Consider the following 16,898-nt stretch of genomic DNA (forward strand, 5'->3'; position numbering starts at 1 on the left):
TCTAATATACATTGCTTGCTTGATGTTTAGAAGGAAGTCCCTGAAACTGTGAGCCAATGTGATCAAGACATTCTGTGCAGTAAGGCAGAAAAAATGGAATTTTACCACACCCCTGGAAGATTTTTTCAATAACTACTTTTTTTTTTTTAAAGAAGATGGTTTTATATTAAAATTCCAGTTAACACACAAAAAAAAGTTCTGCAGTGCACATCAAATGTCTATGGGGGATAGGAAAGCAAAACTAAATCAGAAGAAAATTGAAATGAACTGTGAGCATTCCATTCCAGTAGGGGCTAGGAAAAATAGTATTTTTTTTTGTTAGGACCTGTCCAGACTACTGTTAACTACTAGACAAGGATTTTTTTTTGTTTGCTTGTTTCAATAAAATATACCTGTCGGTCAAATTTTATCTTGGGTGAAGAATGCTACTTAAAATTTTTGTACCTAAGATTCCACATTTTTAAAATAGGCATAGTAATAGGGATATTGTGATCATTCAGGAAGTAATACACATAACACATTTAGACACACCTGATGGTAAGTGCACAATAAATATTGTTAATATTAGAAGTATTAACTTTATCTAATACAATGTTCAGCTAGCTTATACACTCAATGAATGAATGAATGAATGAATGAATGAAGAAAACGTCCACATCATTTTTGGAAGAATAAGATTCAAGGAAATTATTTAGTGTACGCTCTTACCTAATACAGTAGTCCTCTAATTTGTGCTGATGGATTCATATTGTCCTGCAAAATATTTTCCTGAAATTAAGATGAAATTTGAATATACTTAGCTTTTCCTCATTGGTGCTAGCTTTAACCTCTGGGCTTCAGAGTTGGTCTACATTCCATCATTAATAACACTATGCCTTGGATTATTACAGGAATTACCACTGTTTTATATAGACTTCTATCTGGTTAAAACACTTATTTACTTTCAATCAACTTGGTTTTCTTGATATTATTTTTCAGTCGTTCTGATTTGTGAATGTCTCCTTTTATATACCATGTCCAGAACATAATAGAGATTCCAGAAAGACCTGAGTAGTGCTATTAATAATGACTTACTTTATTATCATCCCAGCTAATAAGAATTTATCACTTCCTATGTGCTGGGCACTCTGGGAAGGCTATAGGTGATTTAGTTTTCCTTTTTCCCCCCAGAACACTCATAAGGCAGATTTCATTACTGTAATTTCTTATGTTTAGACATAGAGTTATAGTCTTTTTATATCACTAGCCTAGGGACTTGGATCTAGTCACTGGGAGAGCTGGATCTGAAACCTTTGTCTTTTCTGACAGGAAAAATTGAGCTTTCACCTCTCCCCTTTCCTGCTATAATTTCTGACTTTTTCTGGACACCATGATATAAACCTTGGTATTCTTGAAAGACCTGGCTAAAACCTTAAAAATTCACCAAACATTTAAAAACAAATCTCCCTAAGAAATAGAATTTGGGTGGTTGATTAGGCTTCTCTATACCAAATAGGATTTCAATAGGGAGGGGGGCTTTAAATATATCATTTCATTTAACTCTTAATTATGAAGTGGGTGTTAATTGCTATTTAAATTAAAACATATCCTGTACCTCCCTGTCGTACACATGAATTACATTTGTGCTGAATTTGCATATGTCAAGGGTCTTCACCACCTTTGTGAATACTATGTAAGATTGCATTAGCGTTTTTGGAAGTTATAGCATCTTGTTATCTCATATTAAGTTGTGCTGACTAAAACATACATCTTTTTCAGAGGAAATATTCAGTAGGCATTCTCAGATCTGGTACACCTGTGACTAAGGACCTAAAGGCTAGGTTCTTAAGAGAACAATTTATCAGATCATTGTTTGAATGTGAATCTTCCCCTAGTAGAGAGTCATATTCAGTCTATACTAATTCACTTCTGGGACCCTATAGTTACTTGCTTGGCTCTGCTATCAACGAAAAGTAGGACCAGATAGCAACATGATACAAGTAGGAAAGCAAAGAAAAGGAAGTTCAGTGGTTTGGTATTTTGATTGATAGTTGTAGGGCTCATGACAATAAATCATTATTCGGAGAGCATTAATGTAGTCACTGACTCAAGCAATGTGTTCATCATGCAATATTTTATTTTGATATTCTTAATATTTTAATAATAAGGGATTTGTTACACCCTTTCTGAAAGAAAGGCAATAACAATATAAAGCAGTTTGGGCATGAAGTTTGATTAAATATATCTAAAATACAGGTCATGAGAATGGGAGTTTATATTTGTGTTCTATTCATTGGGAGATGATTTTTTCCAGATCTTTGAATTAATTTGATAATATAACCATCAAATCACATGCTTTAAATTTTAAAAAGTGAAGTGATGAGAATTCTTTCAGCCCAATGGATATTTTTTTAAACTGAGAGCAAAGTGAAACATATCATAAAAGAACCAATAAATAAGAGAAGATAATCAATATGCTCAAACAGAAAAGTATGCTTAGCACACAAAAGTGAGCAGTTTCTGAGGTCGCTGCTTCAGGGGAATTACCTCTTTCAATAAAACGAATCAATTGTAACTAAATTTCTAAATAATCCTTTAATATTTGATTTTTTGATGCATGAAATTAATTTTACTGCAGATTTTTAATAAAACAACATTACAGACATGGAGGGTTTTCCTAATTTGGTATTTGAAACCTTGTGTAAAGAAAAATGTCTTCCTGTTTCCATGTTTCCTTGTATTAGCCATAACTCTCGGCAATATTTTGAGCAAGTTTTTATTTTGCTTTGCCAAGTCTCAGCAAATAGAATTTAGTTGAATTTGATAAAACTAGATGCATACGATGAGGTAGGTAATTTAACTGTCAAGCAAACTGTAGGTATTTAGGCTACATAACACTTTTTGTTTTTCTTCCAGGAAGGTATCATTTAAAAAGCATTCATTTCCTTCAAAATAATTCCTCACCTTCTCCCCTCTAAAGAATTTCAATACTATTGGTAAAAAATATTTTGAAATACTGGTCATAAAGTAGTTTCGAAACATTCCAGTGAAGTGCTTTAGAGCTTCACCCCCGTAGCATTGGGAGTATTCATTCCTGTTCAAACAAGAGAACGGAAAACAGGACTGGCTGTAGCAGTTGCCTGCTTCAAAAGATTCAAGTCGAGTGGAAATCAGAAAACAGAACAGGCAGCACAGATGGTTAAAAGTAAGTTAGTGTTTCTGAAATTAGCTTAAATTGTTTTAATAGCTATTTATATTTTAATAGCATCCTTTAATGATTCATATTTTGAAATTATTTCTATGAATATAGGTGCCAAATTGAGAAAGTATTTGCATATTTATAGGAATATTAATTTCCAGAACTGGATTCTTAAGACTGATATGAATCACCCCAAATGCCAAAATCTAGAAAAACAAAAACTCCCAGTTTTTATTATCTTTATTTTCTGATCTTGTAAAAAAAAATCTATTTAAACATCTAAATTTTCATTAAACCCTATAGAGGCTGGCTGTATTTCCAGGAGAATGTTCTAATCATTCGTTTTCGTTTATGTGGTGTATTATGTTACCTGAAAAGCTATGAATGTAGCAGAATCCAATGACAGAAAAACAATCCCAGGAACAGAATTCTATTGCGTCAGGATCCATTCTACATTTTTCTTTCTTTGTCAACTCAGAGTGGGCAGTTTTTTAGAGATCTGACCTATCCTTCCTTCTTTGNTGAGTAGTGCTATTAATAATGACTTACTTTATTATCATCCCAGCTAATAAGAATTTATCACTTCCTATGTGCTGGGCACTCTGGGAAGGCTATAGGTGATTTAGTTTTCCTTTTTCCCCCCAGAACACTCATAAGGCAGATTTCATTACTGTAATTTCTTATGTTTAGACATAGAGGTATAGTCTTTTTATATCACTAGCCTAGGGACTTGGATCTAGTCACTGGGAGAGCTGGATCTGAAACCTTTGTCTTTTCTGACAGGAAAAATTGAGCTTTCACCTCTCCCCTTTCCTGCTATAATTTCTGACTTTTTCTGGACACCATGATATAAACCTTGGTATTCTTGAAAGACCTGGCTAAAACCTTAAAAATTCACCAAACATTTAAAAACAAATCTCCCTAAGAAATAGAATTTGGGTGGTTGATTAGGCTTCTCTATACCAAATAGGATTTCAATAGGGAGGGGGGCTTTAAATATATCATTTCATTTAACTCTTAATTATGAAGTGGGTGTTAATTGCTATTTAAATTAAAACATATCCTGTACCTCCCTGTCGTACACATGAATTACATTTGTGCTGAATTTGCATATGTCAAGGGTCTTCACCACCTTTGTGAATACTATGTAAGATTGCATTAGCGTTTTTGGAAGTTATAGCATCTTGTTATCTCATATTAAGTTGTGCTGACTAAAACATACATCTTTTTCAGAGGAAATATTCAGTAGGCATTCTCAGATCTGGTACACCTGTGACTAAGGACCTAAAGGCTAGGTTCTTAAGAGAACAATTTATCAGATCATTGTTTGAATGTGAATCTTCCCCTAGTAGAGAGTCATATTCAGTCTATACTAATTCACTTCTGGGACCCTATAGTTACTTGCTTGGCTCTGCTATCAACGAAAAGTAGGACCAGATAGCAACATGATACAAGTAGGAAAGCAAAGAAAAGGAAGTTCAGTGGTTTGGTATTTTGATTGATAGTTGTAGGGCTCATGACAATAAATCATTATTCGGAGAGCATTAATGTAGTCACTGACTCAAGCAATGTGTTCATCATGCAATATTTTATTTTGATATTCTTAATATTTTAATAATAAGGGATTTGTTACACCCTTTCTGAAAGAAAGGCAATAACAATATAAAGCAGTTTGGGCATGAATTTGATTAAATATATCTAAAATACAGGTCATGAGAATGGGAGTTTATATTTCTGTTCTATTCATTGGGAGATGATTTTTTCCAGATCTTTGAATTAATTTGATAATATAACCATCAAATCACATGCTTTAAATTTTAAAAAGTGAAGTGATGAGAATTCTTTCAGCCCAATGGATATTTTTTAAACTGAGAGCAAAGTGAAACATATCATAAAAGAACCAATAAATAAGAGAAGATAATCAATATGCTCAAACAGAAAAGTATGCTTAGCACACAAAAGTGAGCAGTTTCTGAGGTCGCTGCTTCAGGGGAATTACCTCTTTCAATAAAACGAATCAATTGTAACTAAATTTCTAAATAATCCTTTAATATTTGATTTTTTGATGCATGAAATTAATTTTACTGCAGATTTTTAATAAAACAACATTACAGACATGGAAGGTTTTCCTAATTTGGTATTTGAAACCTTGTGTAAAGAAAAATGTCTTCCTGTTTCCATGTTTCCTTGTATTAGCCATAACTCTCGGCAATATTTTGAGCAAGTTTTTATTTTGCTTTGCCAAGTCTCAGCAAATAGAATTTAGTTGAATTTGATAAAACTAGATGCATACGATGAGGTAGGTAATTTAACTGTCAAGCAAACTGTAGGTATTTAGGCTACATAACACTTTTTGTTTTTCTTCCAGGAAGGTATCATTTAAAAAGCATTCATTTCCTTCAAAATAATTCCTCACCTTCTCCCCTCTAAAGAATTTCAATACTATTGGTAAAAAATATTTTGAAATACTGTTCATAAAGTAGTTTCGAAACATTCCAGTGAAGTGCTTTAGAGCTTCACCCCCGTAGCATTGGGAGTATTCATTCCTGTTCAAACAAGAGAACGGAAAACAGGACTGGCTGTAGCAGTTGCCTGCTTCAAAAGATTCAAGTCGAGTGGAAATCAGAAAACAGAACAGGCAGCACAGATGGTTAAAAGTAAGTTAGTGTTTCTGAAATTAGCTTAAATTGTTTTAATAGCTATTTATATTTTAATAGCATCCTTTAATGATTCATATTTTGAAATTATTTCTATGAATATAGGTGCCAAATTGAGAAAGTATTTGCATATTTATAGGAATATTAATTTCCAGAACTGGATTCTTAAGACTGATATGAATCACCCCAAATGCCAAAATCTAGAAAAACAAAAACTCCCAGTTTTTATTATCTTTATTTTCTGATCTTGTAAAAAAAAATCTATTTAAACATCTAAATTTTCATTAAACCCTATAGAGGCTGGCTGTATTTCCAGGAGAATGTTCTAATCATTCGTTTTCGTTTATGTGGTGTATTATGTTACCTGAAAAGCTATGAATGTAGCAGAATCCAATGACAGAAAAACAATCCCAGGAACAGAATTCTATTGCGTCAGGATCCATTCTACATTTTTCTTTCTTTGTCAACTCAGAGTGGGCAGTTTTTTAGATATCTGACCTATCCTTCCTTCTTTGTTTAAGTATTTTTAAATTCTAGTCATTGTGTAGTGAGAATTTGCAGGTGTTTCTCGGAGAACTTTTTCCCCTCTAGCTGGATGTGGAAAGGACAATGCAATTAATAACAGATGGCACGGGATGACCACGTCCTTGAGAGAACGCCTTATTGGCACCTCCTGCTAATTGTATCACATATAACACAACTAAAAGCATAATAAATCTGAACTGGGGGACATTTTATGCAAGAGCTCTTCTCCTTTTCCAGACGGTAAATTGCTCAGCTCTTGAAATATCTATAACCTTGTGACACTTAACTTGCATTAGCTTAATTGCCTTTTTTTCCCTCTCCCTCCCCCTGCTACCCTCTCTTTCCCTCTCTCCATCTCTCCATCTCTCTCTCTCTCTCTCTCTCACACACACACACACACACACACACACACACACACACACACATTTTTTCCCTCTTGGGTATCAAGGAACAATTGGGCTTTTGTTTCTCTACTTAGTTTAGTGCTGTGTCTAAACAACTGTATTTCCTGGCTGGTATAGAATTTGGTCAGAGTTTGATCTCCCAGCTTTAATGAGAAATGATTCTTTTAGAGGGCTTTAAAACACTTTTCTTAACATTAATGTTGGGAAAGAAAATGTATGTCTAACTGCTGATTTAATAACCTGCAGAAGAGAACTTTAATTAATTGGAAAAACACGTAAGCTTCACATGGATATGTGCAAGGCTTTCTTCTTTTTTGCACAATGGCAGCAACACCCAGTATCCTGTAGCAGTAAAAGGAACTGAGGTTTCGCTCACTCCATAACCTGTTTTGTTGTTATTAACAGTTTGTGAATTATAAATTTTATGGTATGTCAGGATGTAACGTCCTAGGAAGCTTTTTTTTTTTTTTCTCTTCCTCTAACTGCTGATTTAATAACCTGCAGAAGAGAACTTTAATTAATTGGAAAAACACGTAAGCTTCACATGGATATGTGCAAGGCTTTCTTCTTTTTTGCACAATGGCAGCAACACCCAGTATCCTGTAGCAGTAAAAGGAACTGAGGTTTCGCTCACTCCATAACCTGTTTTGTTGTTATTAACAGTTTGTGAAGTATAAATTTTATGGTATGTCAGGATGTAACGTCCTAGGAAGCTTTTTTTTTTTCTCTTCCTCTAAGGAAATGCTTTAGTGAGTATCCTGAATTCCATGTTTAGTTCCTACACATCTATTTTCAGTTTTGGAGGTGTGCCTATAAACAAACACTCAAAAAGCAATGAGGGAATTAAAACAAATACATCAGAATTGTGGAATATATGTTGAAATTTTGTCTTGGTTGGCTGCTTGGGGGGTGTGTGTGTATGTGTGTGTCTGTCTGTGTGTATGTGTCCTTTCTTTCACTATGTAGATGTCTATTTCTCTGCAGTGATGTATCTTCACTGGTGAGAGTAACCTTAATATTTGTGTCAGTTGGATAAACCAACCCTAAAATAATAAGAGAAATAATAGCCTATACAAGAATTGAAGTAAGGGAAAGCAACCATATTCTGAGATCTTTCTGTTATTAGTACTATCCCTGCATCCAGCATTGAGTACTTATACTTTGAAGCAACAACTTTTAGGTCAGTTCTGGACCTGGGACACACTTGAAATTGGACGTGAAGGAAAATGGAAGATTGTCATGATACTGACCAGTTTCATTTTGTCTCTGGTGAGATGTGAGGCATTCTAATAAGTTGTCTGGTAGACATATAATCCGCAATAGCAGGTTTGCGATGGAGTAAATAAATAGACAGTTTTCCTTTATTAATAATTTAAAGAGAGGTGGATTTGAATCATGGTTTGCATATAGCTAATGAATGACGTTGGGTTAGTATCAGCACTTCTCTGAGCATCATGGTCTTTCCTTATAAAGTGAGAGATCAGGACTAGAATCAGTAATATTCAAAGAGTGCTTCTTTGAAGATTAGAGGTTCTGTAGACCCCTCATTATAGATGGTAGGGTGGTAGGTGAGAGGAGAATGTAGACCACGGAGCCACTTTCTCAGAGCAATTTTGGTATCATTTGTTGTGTTGATTTCATATGAGATTTCCTTTGAGCAGTTATTGCATATACATCTCACATGGCTAAAATTATTCAAAACAATTAGACTACGTAATTGCTAAGGTTTTCCATTCAGTGAGAAATTCTAAGATATATGTATTAGCATGCCTCCTATTTAATATGAACTAATTCAAATGTACTGAATGAATGAAACGTGGCATTTAGAAACAATTACTCTGCTCTTTCTTGTTCAGCAGTTGATTTGAATAATAGACCATACAGGGATGAAAATCAATAAACTCCATAGCATTAAATGTGTGTGCATGTGCGCACGCATACATGTGCATGTTTAAGATGTATGTGACTTTGTGTCTGTATATTTTGAAGAAGCACTCATTTCTACAGCAGCAAGAATCTCTAAAACCTGTGTGAATAATGATTTCATGTTTGTCATCTTCATCCCTGGGTATTTATAGTCCCTAGTCCTCAGGTCAGTGCAGATGGATAGTTGCTCAGTGGAAACATAAAGATGGTTTTCTCACACTTAGAACAAAGAATAAAATCATAGTATTAATTATAGTGACATTTGGTCTTTGTCTCATCTGTGTCTGTGTTCATATCAGATATTTTCTAGGAGCAAATCCTTATTTCTGGGTCAGTAGTCAAGTAAAGATGTTTCCTATCTACAGTGGAAACAGAGGCTAATGTGATAGGAAAGATACTCATCACTATATATCTCTGCACAGCTCATCCCACTCCTGCAGGACTTTCTCACTTTTGGTTGCTATGAGGACTAGAACAATTACACAATGAAAGTATTTGAAAAATATAAAGCCTGGAATGAATACGATAGTCTGCTTGTGGGTGAGAAGTTTGGATTTCTTCTCTAAGCCTGACCACTTAACAAGTTTCTTAAGGTATAGTTGATGCTCAGTAAATCTCTGATGAATGTAAATAAATGATCAAATAATAATACTATGTTATTTGGGCCTATGCATAAGATAATGTGAATGCTATGTAGAGATGAGTTTATTATCTGAATTGTTTATAGCGTGATACACTGAACAAGTGTGCACATGCATTTGCTCTTTATTTCTTACCACATGTGATTGCAACAACTAAAAATAAAAAAAAGGTGACTCTTAAAAAGGGAGATGTTTCCTATATACAAATATCAAATATTGTCATTTACTGAGGCTAGGGGGGAGACAGTGTCAAAAAAGTCAGAAATCGAATGTGCCTTTCTTTGGTTACAAAAACCTTTCTCCTCTGCAACTCATTATGGGTTTTGCCACTCATTTTGAACCTAAATTTATCTGTGGTCCACACAACCAGGTGATATCTCACCTATATTATTGTAAATTATTTACATCACAAATTCTGGGTCATGAAGCAGAGGTGATGGAATATTTTTACATAAAAATGTTGGGATCATGTTTTATTTTAAGCTTCTTACACTGATCATTTTATTTGCAGTGTAAGTATGTCCTACATTAGCTTCTGGATTTGGGTATTAGTGCAGTGAATAAGATCAGTTAAATAGGAAGCATTCTATGTCTCCCGATTAATGTTATACCTCAGATATTTGGGTAATTGCTTATATATTTGGATATAATCAGGATAAACTGTTATACTTTTCTATTGTATGACTTTGGATAAGTCATTTGAAGTTTCTTAGATCCTTGTTTTCTTCAAAATAACAGTGATAAGACCAGGTATGGATTTATTATTTAGAGTTGGAGGGCATCATGATGTTTGGTACAAGGATTGATAAGCATTAACTATTAAAAAGTAGGTGGAAAAATACTGGCTTTGGAATCTATCTGACCTAGAATAAATTTTTGACTTTTCCAGTTACCAAATAATATTGAGACAGTTTCTCATACTCTAGGATGCTTACCTATAAAATAGCACAAAAACTTCACATTGGATTGTGTAGAGGATTAGAGATAATAAAAACAGAATGCCTACTACAGTATTTCTCTATCCTGTTCATTCAAGATGTATTCCTTCTATTACTGTTATATTTCTTGATGTTTGCATAATGAAAATATTGGTTTAGGTTGGTGGTTCTCAACCAGAAGAGGTTTGGGAGTGTTTTGTTTTTGTTTTTGCCATACCATCCCCTTGGAGAGATTTGTTAGTATCTGGAGACATTTTTGGTTGTCACAAAAATTTTGGCTGAGTGAGGGGGCTACTGAAACTTAATATGTAGAGTCCAGAGATAGTGCTAAGTACCCTCCAGTGTGTAGGACAGTCTCCCCAGCAAAGAAGTATTGGGCCCAGAGTTTCAGTAGTGCTTAAATTGAGAAACCCTGATTTCAATTATTTTCAGTCAAACTGCTGTCCCCCCCCAAAAAATAAAAAAATTGTATTTTAAATTAACTGCTTCAGATTCCACAAATTTAACCTAGGAAGTGTCTACACCAAATGACCTCCTTTCTGTTATGTTTACGTTGGTTAGGCTGAAGGAAATAGCTTCTGCCCTTAATATCACATGGTAGATGTATCTCACAATCCCACAATTTCCAGTTATAAGACGTATAGTGTCTGAATTATAATTGTCTCCTGATCACACTGGCCAAGTAGTTAAGAATTGAAGCTCGCATTGACCTGAATTAGTTATCCTGTGGCCTGTGTTTTGCACCACCTTTTGACTTAGATATTTTCAGGAAATGAGAGGGATTATGGGGAATCAATGCTGCAGTGTATGGCTAAAAGCATAATTACTTTAGCACAACTTTCTTTACTAACATTAGTTTTAAGTGTGTATTATTTATTGTGTAAGCTCATGTATTTTATTCATATTAATTCAATTTGGAATGTAGTCACCGGTATTATAAATGAATGATTTAAGTTGGAACGCAGATGAGGCAAAGACCTAATGCCATCCTAATTTACAGTAGGTTTTTTTTTTCTTTTAAGGATGATAAAAAACTATCTTCGTGTTGTCACTGAATATTCATATACTTTAGAAATGCCCTGAAGATTACAGACTTTAAATATACGAGAACAGAGATAACATATATAAAAAATCAAAAGCAGAAGAATCTATGACAATCATTCATTTTATTTTCCTTTATTAAAAAAATCAACACTGTTTAAAATATTTGTATATCCACATGGCTTTTTAATCCTCGTAAGAAAAAGATAACATTCTGCAATTGAAATGTTTCTGCTGTTGGTGTGGTGGGATATGTAGCAATGAGGAAAGTTAAAGTCCTGTTTCTCTGCAAGTTTATACTCTTTTATTCCTTCATCCTTACTAGTGGACTCAGGCAGACATTTCTTGATTCATCTTTTTTATTTTTTTGTAAGTAGGCAGCAGTATTTATAGAAACAAAGAATGGCACAAACTTCTTTAAACCAGAATTTTTTCCCCCTCAACTTTCAGTGCCTTTACTTTGTACAATCTCCCTTCTTATTTTCCTATCTCATTTCATTATATTTTGGACTCTTGTCTGCCATGTGGAGTATAAATAATCAGCCCTAACAAAAGACACAATAGTTGCATCAAATAGGTAAACTCTGAAGGAATCGTGAAGGATAAGCAATGTTATATTGACAAGCTGCACTATAGGGCAAGAGAGAGAAGAATTCTAGTTTCAGCTGCATTACTACAGAAAATACAGAAGGTAAACTTGTACATTCACCCTGGGGGGGTTAGTCAATGGAATTTGTTTAAAAGTCTCTTCAGATATCTAGTACTTATTTGGGAATAAAAATGACTCCATAAAGTGGGTAAAAAAAATGTTTTTCCTATCTCTCCCAGAAAAGAATTCATTGGTTTATATGAAGAAACCTTAAAAAAAAACAAACCAAAACAAAACAAAAAAACACTGGGGGAAAAAAAAAGCAGAATTCCTCTTTTCTGGAACAAATGCACAAGGAAAATCTCGTGAAGCTTTAATAGGGAAAAGAATCTGGCAAAAATCTTTAAATTAGAAAATGCCTTGACCTTTTCTTTCCTCAATCTAAAGGTCAGTTGGGTGTGTCTCCTTTCTCCTGATGAGATTTTGTTGGAAAATCAGTGTGGTGACTCCGTCTTTGAACAAAGTACTGTCGTGCTGGAGCCATATCTCTTATTATAACAAATATGAATTCAAATGGATAGCAAGGAGACATCCCAGTGGAAATTTTAACACATGGTTATTTATCTGTTATTCACCTTATTGAACCAGAAAGGATGAGAAGAGGAACTATCCCGCGCTGCTAAATCTACTTGTTTGAAACCACACTTCTACCTCGTGTGGCTAGAAATCAACAGAAAGACCTCTTCCTTAAAATGGCATGAACTGAAACCCAAGCTCTGCTCTTCCCAGTAGTTTCTGTGTCACAGGGGCTGGCTGTAGAGTACGCTTGTGTTTGTGACCTGAGTTGGGAACTGAGTTTTGAACAATCTCTAATGGGTTAAATAAATGGGAATGTGTTACAAATTCTAAAATCCAAACACACTGGAGACCCTGGATTGACTTGTAGAAGTAAAACCTATTGTGGAGCGCCTGGGTGGCACAGCGGTTAAGCGTCTGCCTTTGGCTCAGGGTGTGATCCCGGTGTTACNTGGGAATGTGTTACAAATTCTAAAATCCAAACACACTGGAGACCCTGGATTGACTTGTAGAAGTAAAACCTATTGTGGGGCGCCTGGGTGGCACAGCGGTTACGTGTCTGCCTTTGGCTCAGGGTGTGATCCCGGTGTTACGGGATCAAGCCCCACGTCAGGCTCCTCCGCTATGAGCCTGCTTCTTCCTCTCCCACTCCCCCTGCTTGTGTTCCCTCTCTCGCTGGCTGTCTCTGTCTCTGTTGAATAAATAAAATCTTTAAAAAATAAATAAAATCTTTAAAANCCCTGCTTGTGTTCCCTCTCTCGCTGGCTGTCTCTGTCTCTGTTGAATAAATAAAATCTTTAAAAAATAAATAAAATCTTTTTAAAAAAAAGAAGTAAAACCTATTGCAATTACAAACAATTAATTTCAATGAAAAAAGTGTATAAATAAAATTAGAATTTAGGGTATATCAAGAGCTTATCAAAGGATTCTTATTAAAGGATTTGGAATGCCTTAGGAATAACCCTTTAGGAATAACATCATTATCATTCCTTAGGAATGCTCCAAAGGAAATTGAACTTTTATGGTAGCATGTGAAAGGAGAAATAATGAGATTATTAGACAGAATTTTAGAATTGGAAATTTAGAGGATAAACATTAGCTTTCTAAAATCTACCCTTAATATATTGGTATACTTGTGTATAGAGAAGAACTGATTTAGACAGCTATTTAATATCCTTTTAATTTTCTGAGGATTTTGTCTTCCATTTAGTATATATGAGTAAACTATAATCACTCCTATTGCATAATTAGGGGAAAAACAGTAAAAAGAAAATTAAGAGATTTCTAATTATGGTATTTTATTTAACATGAAAAGAACAGTGGAAACGTATTGAACATTTTTCTAAACATTGCTAACCCAGGCCTGGTGATTCTACTGACTTCTTAAAATGAACAAAACACCATAACAGGGGAGAGATGTTGCTTAAGGAAGTGAAAAATCCAAGTTGTCTCTCTTCATTTGAAAGGAGCCTCCTTTCTCTTGTGTAAATGTCATCCTGCAGTATGTAATGAAAACTTGAGGAAACCCTGAGGGGGACTGGTGCTTTTAGTAATGATGCAAGCCCCATGATTTACAAGGAAAATTAGTTTGTGGGCCTATTTACTGCTCCCTTTGGCACCTGAACTCCTCCATTCTTCCAGAAGAAGCAAGATAAAGAGGCTGAGAACATTCAGCTTCATATCAGGGTCTTGGCAAAGGGAATGCACAAGCATTGGGATACCTAGAAGGTTTATGTTCCCCTGAGAATGGGCTCACACGGCTAACCCCATATGAGAAATAACCCATGGTGTCTTTCAAGGCAGGGAGACAGATGATCAAGCTAAAGAAATACCAAAGTTGAATTTGGAAGTTTGTTGATCTAAACATTGAGTAGATTAAATATTTTGTATTAAATTGGGCAACTATTAGCACTTTAAAATATTGTGCTTCCAAACAAACATTACATATACACACATTTTTTTTACATAATTTTTTTCTCATTGTTTCAAAACAAGTTCTATTAACTCTTAATGACTTCAGTCAAATATCTTTAACCTGGCATTTGGCAAAGAAAAATAAATATACTTTTAAACACTTCTTAATGTAGACTATCAAGGTGAAAAAACACAATTCTGTCTTAAGTTGTCTAATCAACTAACCAAGGTACTGATTTTTCCATAAAGAAACAGGAGTCTTCTTTCTCTTCATCTTGTGTGGGGTATTTATATTTACTTCATCAACAGAAGATTTCTCACAAATTCAAGTACTCAGAACAAGCATGCAGTGCTGAGTTTTCAGGAAGGAGCCATTTCTCTTGATGTTTTGATGATCTTAGGATTTCTGAGGTAAATGTTTGCCTGTGTAAATTGGTTACTACCCAGGTGGTACAAATGCAACTTTCATATTAAAATGGCATTTTTAAATTAAAAAAAAATGAAGGAATAGAGTAAAAAAAATAAAAAATCACTTATGTAAGACCACTACATTATTTACCATATTACACAAACAAAACATATTTAAGAGGTAGTTATTACCTTTGAAAGAGGGATATGAAAGAGGAGATACATGAAGGATAGAGAAAAAAAATTTGACAAACTATATATTTACAACACGGAAAGAGTGTATGCAACCCTGTTCATTAACAGGACACGTACCAGCTATGCCTGCCGATGGCACTGAGATGTAACTAGACTATTGGCCAATGGGCTCACTTGGGAGTATTAGATACTGTCTTACTCAGTCTGTAAAATCATATAGTTTGACTTCCTCAGGTCTGAAGACAGAGTTAGATTCCACATACACAATCAATATCAAACCAGGAGTCAATCATATTTCTAACCAAAAAGGTCAAATATTGAACTTCACCAGCTGGGTAAAAACAAGCCACTTGTCAACTTTCTCTTAGGGACAGGGTGTCAGATTCTTGTTATATTGGTGGCAGCAGTATCTTGGGTTTGGGATACTGGGAATAGCAGAACAGAAATATTGCATTTAGTATTTTAGAACTAAATACTAAAATTTTTAAGTAGTCAAGTGGATTTGGGGAATATGTGAAAAATCAGTGTGAAGTATAACGAGTATTATTTTCACTGAAGTATTGGGAGATATATTTCANTATTGTCTGGAACTAGATTTTTTTTTTTTTTTTTTTACTTTGATCAGCAAGAACAACAGACTTTAGTCTAGTTGATTCTCTTTGACATTATTCATTTTAAGAATGAAGAAAATTTTTTCTCTTTTGCAAAATCAGACAATAAGAGTGTTTGCCTTGGAATAAATATTATGGCACAAATGTGATAGTTTCAAAGATAATTAAGTTTTTTCTCCCTCAAGATTGGACTTGCAGGATTAATGTTATGTTCAAGACATAAATATAATCACATAGCTTGTAAACAGTCTAATAATTAAAGAAGTGTGTGTTGGTTATTGCTTTTATGGGGAAAAAAGAAGAATGGCTTTTAAAAAAATGTCCAACATTAAGCAAGCGATTAACTTGATTCTGGGTAGTGTGAAATTTACAAAGTAGTATAATATATGTGTTTTTAGAATTTTTGCTATCCTATCCCTCTGCTGTTTCCTTTAATTAATTCATTTATTTAATGGCAATGTAGAAATATCAGAAGGTTCAAAGAAAGAACATTTTTTGAATATTTCTTAGGTACCGGTAACTGTGCTGGGGTGCTTTTCATTCTTTGTCTTGTTTAAGTTCAGGTAAAATTAGTTTTGTTTTCTCTTTAGTACTGCTCAAAGAGGAAAACTGCTCAAAGAGGTCCACTGAATGGACCAAGAGATATTTAAGCCTACATCTCTCCGGTCATAGAAGCTTGGCATTTTCCCTCTACTTTAGAGTCTTCATGGAGTTGCAAATGCATCAGGACTTCATGGACTTTCTTTTTAACGCTCACAGAATAGATGTTGGAATAGCATGAGGGGGAACATTAAGGAAACCTGGGGATATAGTGTTTACATTTTAGGCTGTCTCAATACTTTAAATCAGTTGCTAATATACTATCCATTGTTGAACGCTCGCACATTGAATTCAATTTTTTTTCCTACATTGATTTCACTTTGCTATCAGTTGGGTAAATTTTTTTTTTATTCTTGTTTACCTTCAGTAGACAGTGGTTCTTAATTATTTAAGCTTTATATTTACTGTTTAATTTTTCAAGTGAGATCTGTAAAAAAATATATTTTTTAAGTATACTTACACTTTAAGGGACGACTTCTGTAAATTCTTTTTGAATGCCAGTGTTCTGTAACTGCATCCCCTCAACCCCTATATTTTAGAACTGTTAACTACTCCAACAGAAAGTTTGATTTATCTGCTTCTAAGGAAGGTAAATTTCTTTCTTTTTTTTTTTTTTAAAGATTTTATTTATTTATTTGACAGAGATAGAGACAGCCAGCGAGAGAGGGAACACAAGCAGGGGGAGTGGGAGAGGA

This window comes from Ailuropoda melanoleuca, chromosome 7 (assembly GCF_002007445.2).
Source record: "Ailuropoda melanoleuca isolate Jingjing chromosome 7, ASM200744v2, whole genome shotgun sequence".
In the NCBI taxonomy this organism is placed as follows: domain Eukaryota; kingdom Metazoa; phylum Chordata; class Mammalia; order Carnivora; family Ursidae; genus Ailuropoda; species Ailuropoda melanoleuca.